Consider the following 13648-nt stretch of genomic DNA (forward strand, 5'->3'; position numbering starts at 1 on the left):
CAAGTATAAACGAAGGAGGGGAAAATATAAATGAGAAAACCTAAATTAGAGGTATTACATGCTTCTCTAAAGCAACAACATACTCTTCTCTCAATAAGTTGGGATCCCTCTTCCGCCGAAAAATAAAAAAGTTCCTATGCACAGTCCTCCTTCAAAAAATAACGAAGGAGAAAGAAGAGAAGGCTTCTTGCGTAGAGAGGTGAAGCAAGAAACTACAATGGGGTATTGTCCAGGCGCACTAACAGTGGAGAAATATTTTTTCTCCTGCGTCACTTGGCCGGGCTACTATCCAGGCCTGCTGGCAATGGAGCAACACCAGAGATGAAAACTTATACTCTGAAAATCTTAAGCTCGCTATCCAGACTACCCTTCCCGATTTTGAAACACTGTGATCTATCTGAATATTTGTTGTGTTTGATTGAGTTGGTACATGGTGAATCATATCTATCCATGGGGTAAGTAGGGAAGCCGAAGTGATCTGAAAAACGAATCAATACTTCTTGAAAGGCCAATGCCATGTGCTGAAAATGAACCAAAACAGAGAAGCTGGTATTCAACGAGTGTGTCATCAAGTGTTGTAGCATATACAACACCCTCCAAAATTTTGGTTGGCATCCAAATTTTGGAGCCTTCCTTGGTTTTTCCTTTGATGGTTGTAAACACTCAAGCTCACCCAATGAAATCTTGTGAAGTCTCTCCACCTCTTTGCTTGTCCGACTAGTGGTCATGTTTTGGCATGTTGATTGCTTTGTCATTCTTGCAATCTTGTTCTGGCGATTTTGAAGGTTGGTCTTTGTGTGCATGAGTTGTCTTCGATTTGTGAACATCATTTGTAATCACACACAAAGTTGTAATCATTGTCACACAAGTGTCATCATAGTCATTCAAAGGTCTATCTCAAGTGTCGCACTTGTTGATTTTAACCTTAAGATAGTCTCACTAAGCACATGTTTGTCTTGTTGGTTTGTGGTATCCTCTCATTGAGTCATGCTAAGTGTATGATCACAATGTCACGTTTACACAAGTTCACTTGCACTCACACTTAGCCATTTTTCCTGAAAATATGTTGACCGAACAAACCCCTTCAACCAGACCCCGACTAAGCTGCACTACGCAGTCTCAACTCTCAGTGACCCTACTCTACTGCCCAAAACTACACAATGCTTGAGGATGTCCTCTGGGGTAGCTGCACTATGCAGTCTCTGCTCTCAGTGACCCTACTTTACTACCCAGAACTATGCAGTGATTAAGGATTTCCTCTGGGGCAGCTGCACTATGCAGTCTCAGCTCTCAGTGACCCTAATCTACTGCCCAAAAGTACTCAGTGCTTAAGGATGTCCTGTAGGGCAGCTGCATTGCGCAATCCTAAAAGGGAGTAGTTTGTATGTCTTCTAGGAGTGCGCAGAAGTTGTCTCCAAGCTTGATCCAATCTTCACTTCCCACAAGATCGGTTATCAAGCCTCCCTCTGGTCTACTGGAAATCTACATTACATTGTGACATGGGGTTGTATTGCTCTCCAAAACTGCACAGACATGGCCAACTAGCTGCCTTGCACTGCTTGCAGAAATTGCATAGTCATGTTGATTCAGGCCTCCGCTGCCTTGCTCTACATTGTTCCTAGAAATTGTAGAGGCCTATCTGGTAGGCCCTCCTACTGGCTTGCTTTTCTCTGCTCCCGAAAATTGCATAGTCCTAACTGGTACACCTTCTCCTACCCCGCTCTGCACTATTTTTGGAAATTGTGTAGTCATGATGGGAAGGCCCCTACTACTACTACTTGTCCCACACTGTCCCTCAAAACTGCACAGTTGTGACCAATAGCTTCCCGTAGCCTGATCATGCCTTACTCTGGAAATATACGCAGAATTTCCTACCAGTGCCCTCTGTTGCCCCACCCTGTCTCCCTCCGAGAAACTGTGTAGATTCCCAGCTGGACCCCTTGTGGCCCGCTTATTCCTCATCCTGAAAATTTCACAGAACTATCCAGCAGTTCCCCCTGACACCCTGCCTTACCCTCCTCCCAATAATTGTGTAGTTCTTCCCTGCTGGGTTCCACCTTGCAACTGTCACTGTTGTCCCTGATTGCACAAATTTTACTCCAAGTGACGTCTGCATAGTTTTTCCTAACAATACTCTGGAGCACCTCATTGCGGTCTGAGTTGTGCTCTATGCACTTTTAGTGTCTTTTCCTCCCTCTTGATCACCTAGACCCGAAACTAAAAATAATGCATCAGGCTAGACTTCGATATTTTTGGATTTGATGTCATCTCATCATGAGGGAATTGAAAAAAAAGGTACATTGATGCAACATGGCATGAAGACGAATGAGATGAAGAAGGAGTGCATGCTAGGAGACTTGCTTGCAGTAGAACGGACATATAAAGCACATTGAGAATCAAGCGAAATGGGTACATGAATTTAACCATCAAGCAAAGACCAATACCATCGAAGACCCCACAACACTTTGCTATGCGAAGGTGAAGACACAACACACCAAGAGCACATCCATCACTCAACAATATAGCAACTTGACATGGACACCATAGTTAGCTAATACATTTCAGCAATGTCATGGATTGTCTTGACCACATCACTATTATGGCCCATACTTGTTGTAATCAAATTTAATGTAAAGTGAAAGTCATGAGGGAAGTCCAAGAGTCACAAGGGTCAAGCAGCACCCTTGGCTATATATATCCCCTCTTATTGAGCAAAGGACATTTCACCTTGGCTCCTCCCACATAACCATGACAGTTTGTAGTCTATTCTTTGAGGAGAAAGGGGTGGTTCCAATGTCCCACTATTGGGACTAGTGATGTATGGTGTACAGATGTGTCTTGGGAATTTTGCTTGATTCAGAAGCCCATTTCAGGCCAACACTTTTTCATACATGTTTTGTAGATGTTTGTAAGACTACTCTTTAAACATTTGCAATGCATGTTTTCTTAACCTTTACTAAGATAGCTGAACTACTTTGGTTATTTTAGTATACATTGTTGAAGATGTGTTGTATTGTTTATCACCATTGTCTCGTCCATGTGGACTACTCCGTAGGACATTACACAAACCATTATTTTTTTCTTGGTTATAACGACAATCACCTTCACGTGGACTATTCTGCTAGATGATGTACTTTTATTTTCCCTTGCACTTTGGTTTTAGCGATTGCCACATTCGGTGTGGACTACTCTATTGGATGTTGGTCAGACCCTTGTTGTTTTGCATGTGTCTCTCCCTGGGTGGTACTATTACCTCTCATCTAGAGGCTCACTTTTACCCTCTCCTTTACAGTAAGAGAACCCAGACACAGTTACATTACGCACTCACGAGGCATACTCACTTCACTTTTTGAAGATACAATCAAAACACTCTCATGTGCTAAACATCAAGAGTTAATGCAAATATCTAACATAATGGAAATTGGGCCATCATATTGGATGGGAATCCTACACCAAATGGTGTGAGGTCTAGTTGGGACTTCATACTGGGGATATCCCCTTTTTTGGCGGGTCCAACACCATCATCATGGCACTAGAAGGAGGTCCATCAAACTGTGAATGGAAAAAGGTTCACATATTAAATCAAGTAGCCATTCCAAGAGTCAATCTCCACGCCAACCCTCACCTTCAACTTCTAGATCTCCTTCTTATTATCCACCTCTTGGATAGGAAGTTGAACAACCTTCTCATAAATCTCCTAGCCCTGTATGAATATTTCCTAGTGAGCCTTTGGTAAATACTCCTCTTCCTACTCAACCAGTTGAGCCTACTAAGATTCAAACCATTATTCATAAAATTGAAGAGTTTTCAATTTCTCAAGAGTAGGCTGATATACCCAAACCTTCTAAATTTTGTATCACATAATCCTTAAAATATTCTAGATTTCTGACTAGAGATTAGAGCAAGAAATTAGGAATAGGCCCTTTTGAGCTTTTTAGGTCTCCATACTACTAGTGTAACCCCTTATTGTTATTAGTACAACCCCCTTATTATATTTTTGTGCCCATGTAGTCCCCATATTGTTATTATTGTGCCCCATAGAAGCCCACTATTGTTATGTTGTGCCCTTACATTTTATTGTTATGTCGGCTCTGATTATATTATGACCCCTTAGACTCCTATATATAGAAAGGAGGTCTTGTCATTTGTATCATCCAAGAATTGTTCATTTATGTAATGTAAAGGAGGTTTCCCCCTCGAAGAGGCTGAATTCTAAGGCGTTCATCTACCTTTTCTATCTTTTTGTGAGCTGGTTTCATAACATTTGGTATGAGAGCTTTGACTTCTAGGGTTTTGCTGCTCCAAATAGGTCATCATGGAATTTTCGCTATAACATTTTTTCTGCGACATTTCAGAAGTGAAAAAAAACCCATTTGAGATGAAATCGTACTACACCTTGGGTTTGAATTTCAGAGCTTGTCTCACTATATTTTCGGAGATATGATTTGAGGAAGTTAGGGTTTTTTCAAGCTCCAGAATTTAAGCTAAAACAGGTCATCGCGGGAGTTTCACTATAACTCTTTCGCTATGAAGCTTCAGAAGCTAAAACAAAAACCCATTTGAGAAGATATCAGTTTGAACCTTGGCTCCAAATTTTAGATCCTGTCTTGCTATATTTTTGGAGATATAGTATGAGGAAGTTAGGGTTTTTGCAGACCCCCGTATTAAATTCTAAATAGGTCACCGTGGGAAAATCGTCATAACTTTCTCTCTGAGAAACAAATTGAAATTTTGTAAGAAGTTACAGAAAAAGGACGGACTATAGTTTGTTGTGCATAGTTTTTAGATCCAAAGGTCTAAATAGTGACACGTGGCATGTCATACAAGTTCGCTCTACTGAAACAAACAAAGCACCTGCATTGTAACCCTCAGACACAGACAAAGAAACAATCAATGATATGCTCTCGGATGCGGGTTGTTCTTAGATACATTTTGTACCAAATATTCAAGGCATTATTAATGGGAGAACATCCATAAATATTTTGAGGATGATGAACCTCGAGTTACAATGAGAACAATCATAGTGGCTGACAAAACACCTATGTTAGAGAGAACCCCTCAAGATGTAGTGAATTATTTCTTGCACAAAATTGTAGCAAGGCCCCAACTCATGCCTTATATGGATATGGTCAGTTGGGTAGTGGATAATTTTAACATTATATTCAGAAAGTTTCATTTACAGAAAGGCATGATGATTAGTTCATTTTAAGCAAAGGACTGTTACACAGTAATTTGTCACCATTTGTCACCGTCCCTGTTACCCCTTTCCCACACTTTGGAGGGCTCATTCCGGGACCTGTGAGAAGTGACATAACTTGAAAATACTTGCATTATGTTCCCCTAAGTATGGACTTCATATGTCCTGAACACATCTCCTGCAGAATATCCTTAAAAAGTCTCCTTTTTCCATTAGCGCGGATCCACAATGTATTACCCGCGCCAATGGGGGAAATCCTCCAAAGAGGGCGCACCAGTTGGCGCTCTGTCTCAGAACTATACCTGCACCAACCGAGTTTGGAAAAGCTTTTTAACAAACACATGCGCGAAGGTTTTTTCCTTTCGACTCATGAAGCTTTTTAAGGATAATGCCAATCCCATGGATGTCCTGATTCATCGTATCTCCCTTTCCTCTATCCATAATAGCTTTTGAGGATAAACCCAATCCCATAGATGGTGTGATTCATTGTATCTCCCTTTCCTCCATCTATAAAAGCTTGCTCTATTGCCTTGGACAAGCTAGTTCGAGCATAGGGAGAATTATACTTTCGAAAGTCTGAGAGATTGCTGTAAGAGTCTTCTTTGCATTCATAATCAAAGAGAGAGAGGCTTGTTCCGAATCCCAACAAGCCTTGCAAGACATATGTAGCTGATCACCCAGCCAAAGGAGGATTTGACGTCAGAACTATGGTTGTATTCTTCTTTGTTGATTATCAATAGTAGATGACTATCATTATGGTTCCACTCTTGTTGTTCATTATAATGATGTTTGGAGTTATATCTTTTCTGACCGATATATAATTGCATCTATTGGATTTTATGCTTGTATTGGTGTCGTTCTTTTTATGTGTAGGTGTCCATTCATGGAGATCGTGAGGATCGTGACCGACCGGAACAAAGGAACGGGAGTGTCGGCTCTTCTGCAACACTAGCGTTGGAATCCAAGTAGGCTCTCATCATTTACCTTTAATTTGTAATTAGGAACCTGCGTGGTAGCATTGTTTGATTGTTGCTAGACCCATTCTGGGCTAGTAGGGATCGCCTCTGTCTGCAGAGGGGATTTACCTCTCCAACAATTTGGCGACTCCACTAGGGACGCTATTTGTTGTTTGATTCGTAAACTTTGGACGGAGCCTGAAGTACGGCCAGGGAGCCTTCGAAACACTATTGCTTTGCATTAGAGAAGTAGATCAATGCCACTTCAGTCAATCTCCGGTTTGGTTTACAAACCGAACAACTTGGAGTTTGTCTTGCACTTTGGTTTTCTCTTGTTTTGCTTGCTTAGATAAGCTTTCTGGGTTGAATTTTTAAGTTGTCTCTTGCTGCCTGGTCTGTCTGGATACTGTTGATCAAGCCGTGGACTGCTTGTTTTTATTTTTAAGCTAGCAAACTTGATTAGCGTGATTTTTTCCCTGACAGTCGCGCCAGTGGGCGCATGTTGCACAAAAACAACTCGCGCTAATCCCTTAAAAGCGCGAGTTACAGCCTGACAGTCGCGCCAGGCCTGTGAACTTTTCCAGTTTGCTTGTTTGGAAGCCTTCTGAGCTTGGATTTCTGTCTTGTCACATCTTTTTCAACTACTGGAGTGTGTCAGAGCTTTGTTTGACTGGTTTTGACCTTCATCCTTCGGGTGTTTGCCTCTTTCCATCGATTTCACATTCCAGCCCTAGGGCATCTAGTGGCTTTGTGCATCGAGCCTTCCGTGGGAGTTTTTGGTTCTTTGATTGTCCAGTCGACTTCTTGGCTACTTTTTGCACTTGTCTAGTGGTTGTCAAAACTTTTTATTGTGTTCTTCGAGCAATTTTACCTCTTTTTCGTTTGGATTTCGCTTGGCTTCATTTGGGCTTAGATTACATAGCTCATTGAGGTCTTTGTGATTTTTCTTGGTTTGAAAGATTGTCTTGGTGTTTCAGGGACCTGATTGTGTTTTCATTGAGTGAAATTTTTCTTTTACTCTTTGTTATTATCTCTCAAAATTTGTTTAGTGCATTTTGCCATCGAAAAGAAAACGAACAATCTCTTTTGCATTACAATAGTTAATGGAAATTAGAGCTTTTCATTGTTATTAGCGATTAGTGACTGTAAAGAAAAGTTTTGTTTATTTCCATTAGCTGCATTAGAGTTATTGTTGATTGTTTTATGATCATTTTGTTTGATTGAAAGATCTCAACTCTCTTGTAGCTAGCATTCATCGAATGAAATGATATATTTTGGCATATAGCTTGCATTTAGGAAATTGTGAGAGATTACATACGGTAGGACCTAGAAACTGAAACCTAATCAAAGATCAACCGTAAAATGAACTGAATGAATCTAAAAACACGTTGGAACTTAACACATACATCTAGAGGTCTAGGCTAGAGACGTGTTCTGGCGTCGTTAAACCTAGTCACTATTGTTTCACATTATGGTTGGGTGATTCCTCCTTTTGTGACTCGATAGTGTTCTAGCACGGATTTGTGCTCCCACGTACCGTCAAGTATATGGGGAGACCCAACTAGGTTATCATCCTTTATCCACAGGAAGCCGTGTCTGCCGCCTTACAAGCCGTAATGCAATGAACACAACATTCGGGAAGATTGACTGTTGTACGGAAAGTCCTTGGTTTTCATATGATTGCCAAGGTGTATATGTAGTTTTATGGATTGTCTGGTAAACCCTTTGCCTAGTTCTCTAGAGTAGTCACTTTTGATCCTCTTCGGACTCCCTAAAAGAAAAGGCTCACCTTAGCATTTGTCACTTCGGGCTCACTAAAAATTCGAAGGAGATTAGAGTCATCTTTTTGTCCTTTTCTCGACTCTTAAAACATGAAAAGGTCAAGTTCAGTTCCTTTGTCTTAAAATTTATTCGGCCGCGATTCACATTTCCCCGGTTAGATCTTGTTTGCGTTAGTTTGAGTAGGGTCCTTTCTCGTTAGCTTCCCTAGTATTTTGTGAAGTTTTCATCCTAGCGGAATTACCAATTTCGTCCCCTATTCCAAGTGACCAAGGGTCTTCATCCTTTGCTGCTCTCGAGATACCGATTGCGAGTGATACTCTTCCTGTTATTCCAAGTATCTAACCGATTAACTCTCGTGCTCCAGGCCACGAGACTTACGAATTTCATTGGAACCCCATTTGGGAACCTTCTGAAGACGGTATCCATTTTTGGGAATACACTTCCCTTCGTGTTTTGGCCCCACTATTTTCCTCCGATATGGAGGAAGTATCCCCTACTTCGACTGAAGAATCCGTTGCGACGAGCAGTGAAATTCCCACCCCAATGGAACCTATACCTGTTAGTAGCACCCCTACTACTGGGAGACTACCTACAGGCTATAAAGCATTAAAGGATGTTATGTCTTCTAGGACTCCCTCCACGAGTTCTATTTGGTCACAACTCGCCATTCCCACCACGGAGCCTTTTACTCCACAGGGTCACAATACATCTGTTACCTCAATCCCAACCATTCCAACGGTATGTTTAGCTTCTTCAACCCCCGTTTTCAGTGGTCCTTCGGCCTCTATATTCGGAGTCGTTGATCCTACGTCAAACGTCCTAGAAGAGGGGCCATACGACTAGTATTTACGACATCTTGGTAGGCCTTTGTCGTCTCAACTGACTGTTGAGATTTCGGTCCCATTGTCAATTGATTGGGGTGCCACCTATTATCATTGTGGCCAAGCATTGCCTGTGCAACCCCAAGGGCCACCTAATCAAGACCAACAGTCTTACACAGGGCAACCTGGGAGCCAACAAGGACAACCCTTCCAGGGACGACCTTTGGCCTCTGGTGGTCCGTCTTTCACCTCTTATACTCAACCTTCTGGTAACCCAGGTCAATCTTCTGTTTAACAGGGCCAGCCTGGTATCCAGCAAGGTTACCCTACTGGATAGATTGGTCAATACTATGTTCACCCAAACCAACCTAATGTCCAGTATGGTCCATCTTCTGGACAAGCCGGTCAACCGTATGGTCAACCCACCGTCCAGTATAGTCGAGCACCTGGGCAAGTCGGCCAGCCTCAAATCCAATCAGGCCAACCAACTGCCCAGCCCACTCGGCCATCTGGTCCGTCAGGACAACCCTCAGTTGTGCAACAACAACTCCACCCCTAGCAAGTACAACCTTCTGGGCAGGTGGGCCAACCTCAATATCAACTAGGTCACCCTTCCGGCCAGATGGCCCGACCTACAGGACATCCTTCTGGCGTTGCTCAACCGGGCACTCAGATGGTTGTTGTCTCACAAGCTCAACCTGGTTTTAGGCCCCAGGCTGGACCCCAGGCCCCATCCGGTCTTCAAATGCAAGTTGGAATTCAACCCCAACCAGTATATCAAACTCAGCCTTTTTATCAAACTCAGTTTGGAGTCCAGCCGCCTTATGGTTACCAGCAACCCCAAGGGCAACCTTCGTTCTCCCCATATCAAAATTATCAACAACTGCAGGGAAGTCCTTATCAGAATTATCCGCAATCGTACGGTGCTCCTGCAGGATAGTTTGGTAATCCATGGAACGCTGGGGGGCAGAACCAAAATCCCTACGGACAGAATCCCTACGGACAAAACCCTATGGGGCCAAATCCGTCCGGACAAAGCCCATGGGGGCAACCGCCAGTTGGTTGGAACCTTGGTGCTCCATCCTACCCGCTGCCCCAGATGTCTTTCAATGCTCAGTTACCCTTCTTAGCAACCTTAGAACTACCGGATTTGTCCAAACTGACCAATGATCCCATTCTCCATAATCCGTATTGGCCTCCGGTTCCGACGAAAATTCCCGGTGATTGTCCCAAATTCGATGGTAAAGCTAATGAATATCCTCAAGCTCACGTCATGACCTATCACCTGTGGTGTTCATCGAATTCGTGGCTTGATGATTCGATTCGGCTTCGCCTTTTTCAAAGGACTCTCATTGGCTCTGCAGCTAAGTGGTATATTGAGCTCACTCGTGGATCCTTTCAGGATTTTAACTCGTTGGCTATGGAATTTCTAACTCATTTTCAATTTCCCATTCGATATGAAACGGGTACACACCTCCTGACATCCTTAAGACAGACAACGGCTACACATATCTCTGATCATATCCATGAATGGAGACGGCGTCGACGTATGATCAAGTTTTGGATTCCCGACCAACTTCTTACCGACTGGTTTACGACTTCATTCGTTCCTCCAATAGCACGGGACATTGCAATGGGGGCATGTGTCACTGAAGAGCAAGCTATCGCGCGCGCTCAGTACCTTGACTTGGTTTATTCCCAGTCTGGTACATTGTATGATTATTTGCCTGATGCCCCGAGACCAGGAACATCTAAAGCCCCGCCAAAACCATTTGTTGACGGTATTATTGGTTATGTTAACTCATCCTCGAAGAAGAATTCTGTGAACCCTGGGAAGCAAAAATCAAATGCTTCGAATGAACACACTTCTCAGGCTACACCCACTTCCAATATTACTTCTGAGGTCAATGTCGTCCAGTCCACCACGGCAGACAAAGCCTCGAAAGGGAAGAATAAGCCGGATCAACCTAAACAGGACTCCCCTAAACCTCCACCCGAGTAAGGTGCCAAGCGCAAACCCAAGTATCCTTGTCTTATTTTTGATGAAGATCACTATACCAAAGACTGCCCCAGACGGTCTGAAGTTAGTCGTTTGTTGAAAGGCGCTCCTGGGACTCCTACGGTGCTCAAAGAACCCTTTCCCTCACAACAAACTAAAATGGTGGCTGACCATTCTCAACCTCCATCTTCCTTCGATTCTCAAGTATTTATGGCTGGAACGATACCTGTCCACATTAGTACTCGGACAAAAGAATATTCGTCATCTGTCGGGAAAGAGCCTAAGGTCCCCTCTAGTGCTCCTCCGTCCAGTTCAGGCCCGCTCCACATCGAGAGACCTAGCACTGAGACGCCTATTCGACCCCCTCCAAAAGGAGTACTCCGGAAATCTTCTTACAACCCAAATTCTCGTGCTGCACAACACTACAGTATTGTTGAGGACTTAGCTCAGACTCCGTCGGCTATGTCCGCTTTAGAAGTCCTCCAGAGTTGCCCTTCTCAGAGGAAGTCCTTGCTATCGGCTATCGGTGGCATAGACCCGGCCGACTCGGACCTGATTACTTTTGATTTGGAAAGCCATACGCCGAGACTGCCTCACCAAATCGCATTCCTCATACAGGTTATTATTAATTCCAAAACGATTCATCGTACAGTCATTGATGAAGGTGCTTCAACTTGCATCATGTCTATTGCCTGTTGGAAAGCTATTGGTTCTTCGACGCTGAGCCAGTCTCCTACAACCTTGGAAGCTTTTGATGGAAGAGCATCCTGTCCCTATGGTATACTCCAATGTTTGCCCATCTCTTTGGAAGGGAAGACGGTCGAGATGGAAGTTGAAGTTGTTGATGCTAATCTTACCTACAACCTCCTTCTCGGACGTAGCTGGACATATGCAATGCAAGTTGTAGCTTCATCTTTGTTTCATATCATCCATTTCCCTCATCAAGGGAAGAATGTTACTGTAGACCAGCTTTCATTCTTCGCTTCCTCTTCCGAAGGAAACATCCCTTTTGTGGAGCATACCTCCAAATCATATGAGAGTCTGGGAGCCGGGCTTTTTAAAGATCCTACCCTCATGGGTGTTTTTCCGCTCCCACCTCCTAACGTCGCTTCCGTCAATATGATTACTGTTCGTTCTGATCCATGGATCCTCCCTCCCCCTGATCAAGTAGAATCTTGGGGCGATGAGATGCCATTGAGTCCCGCCGAGCTCAACTACATTGAAATCATTGCTGCATCAGCTCCCTCTTCTGAACCTGCTCCTTCGAGCAAAGTTCCCGACTCGTTCGCTCCATCCTCATGGCTTGGAAATGAGAATTCTTCGGACCCTTTAAAAGAAATATTCCCTTCTGACGAAGCCATTATTAAGACTATGTCTCCTGAGGAACCTCCTTGGCATGATTATCACCATCGTTCCTCGTTTCTCCCTGCCCATTAGAATATGCTTACCTGTCTCGAATGGTTTTCTCCTTGTCTCCCATTTCAAACCCTTCAAATACCTATCCAAGTTTATCAAGTGTCCTCTGAAGGAAATATGGCGAACATCATGCAAACCCAGCCTATTGACATCTCTTGCGAAACCAGGGATTGTTGAACATCTTCACATTGGAGTCACTTGTACTCCGAAGGAGATTCGACTCTATACCAATCTTTTTTGCGAATTTCGTGATGTCTTTGCATGGTCCTACGAAGAAATGCCCAGCATTGATCCTAGCATAGTGGTGCATGAGATACTCACGTATCCAGGTGCTAAGCCTGTTCGTCAACGTTTACGCCCCGTACACCCCCGCAAGGCTGCAGCTATTAAGGCGGAAGTGGAAAAGCTTCTTAAAGCTGGTTTTATTTACCCTATCCCACTCACAGATTGGGTCTCCAACATCATGCCTGTGAATAAAAAATAGGGTACCATCCGTGTTTGTGTCGATTATCGTGATATTAATCGGGCCTGTCCTAAAGATAATTTCCCCACACCATTCATTGATCAAATTATTGACGAGTGTGCCGGAAGCAAAATGTACTCCTTTATGGACGGTTTTTCTGGGTATAACCAGATAAATATTGCCCCCGCTGATCAACACAAGACCGCTTTTATCTGTCCATGGGGCACTTTTGCTTATAAGAAGCTCCCTTTCGGTCTCAAAAATGCCGGTGCTACCTTCCAACATGCAATGTCTTACGCTTTTCATGACATTCGTCATATTGTACAACCATACCTGGATGATCTACCAGCTCATTCAGCCAAATGCTAGGACCACCCTACTCACCTTCGCGATATCTTTCTTCGTTGTCGACACTACCGTATCAGACTCAATCCTCACAAATGTGTCTTCTGCATTGAATCCGACCGACTTCTCGGGTTTATCGTCTCCCGAGAGGGCATCCGTTTGGATCCCCTTAAAGTTGAGGCTGTTTTGAATCTCCCTCCCCCTACTTCTCTACAGCAATTGCAAAGCTTGCAGGGTAAAGCAAACTTTCTAAGACGATTCATTCCAAACTATGCCGAAGTGGCTAAAGGTTTCACACGATTGCTAAAACGAGACGTTCCTTTTCATTGGGATGCTCTCGCTCAAAAGTCTTTCGAGCATCTCAAGAATCTCTTGGTTTCCGCTCCATTGTTGCGTCCTATGAACTATCATCACGACTATACTCTATATTTGGTTGTCACCGACACCACTATCAGCATGGTTCTCGTTCAAAGTGACTATGATGACACTGAGCATGTTATATATTATCTCAGCCGCAAACTTTTAGATACGGAAACTCGATATGCTTATGTCGAGAAGTTGGCTTTGGCTGTCGTTTGTGCCATCCAACGCTTCCATCACTACATTCTGCTACGCACCACCACCGTGGTTTCTGATTGCAACCCCATGACGTACATTTTGTCACGCCAG

This window comes from Pinus tabuliformis, chromosome J (assembly GCF_031772625.1).
Source record: "Pinus tabuliformis cultivar Carrire ecotype Pingquan chromosome J, CPIR1, whole genome shotgun sequence".
Classification (NCBI taxonomy): domain Eukaryota; kingdom Viridiplantae; phylum Streptophyta; class Pinopsida; order Pinales; family Pinaceae; genus Pinus; species Pinus tabuliformis.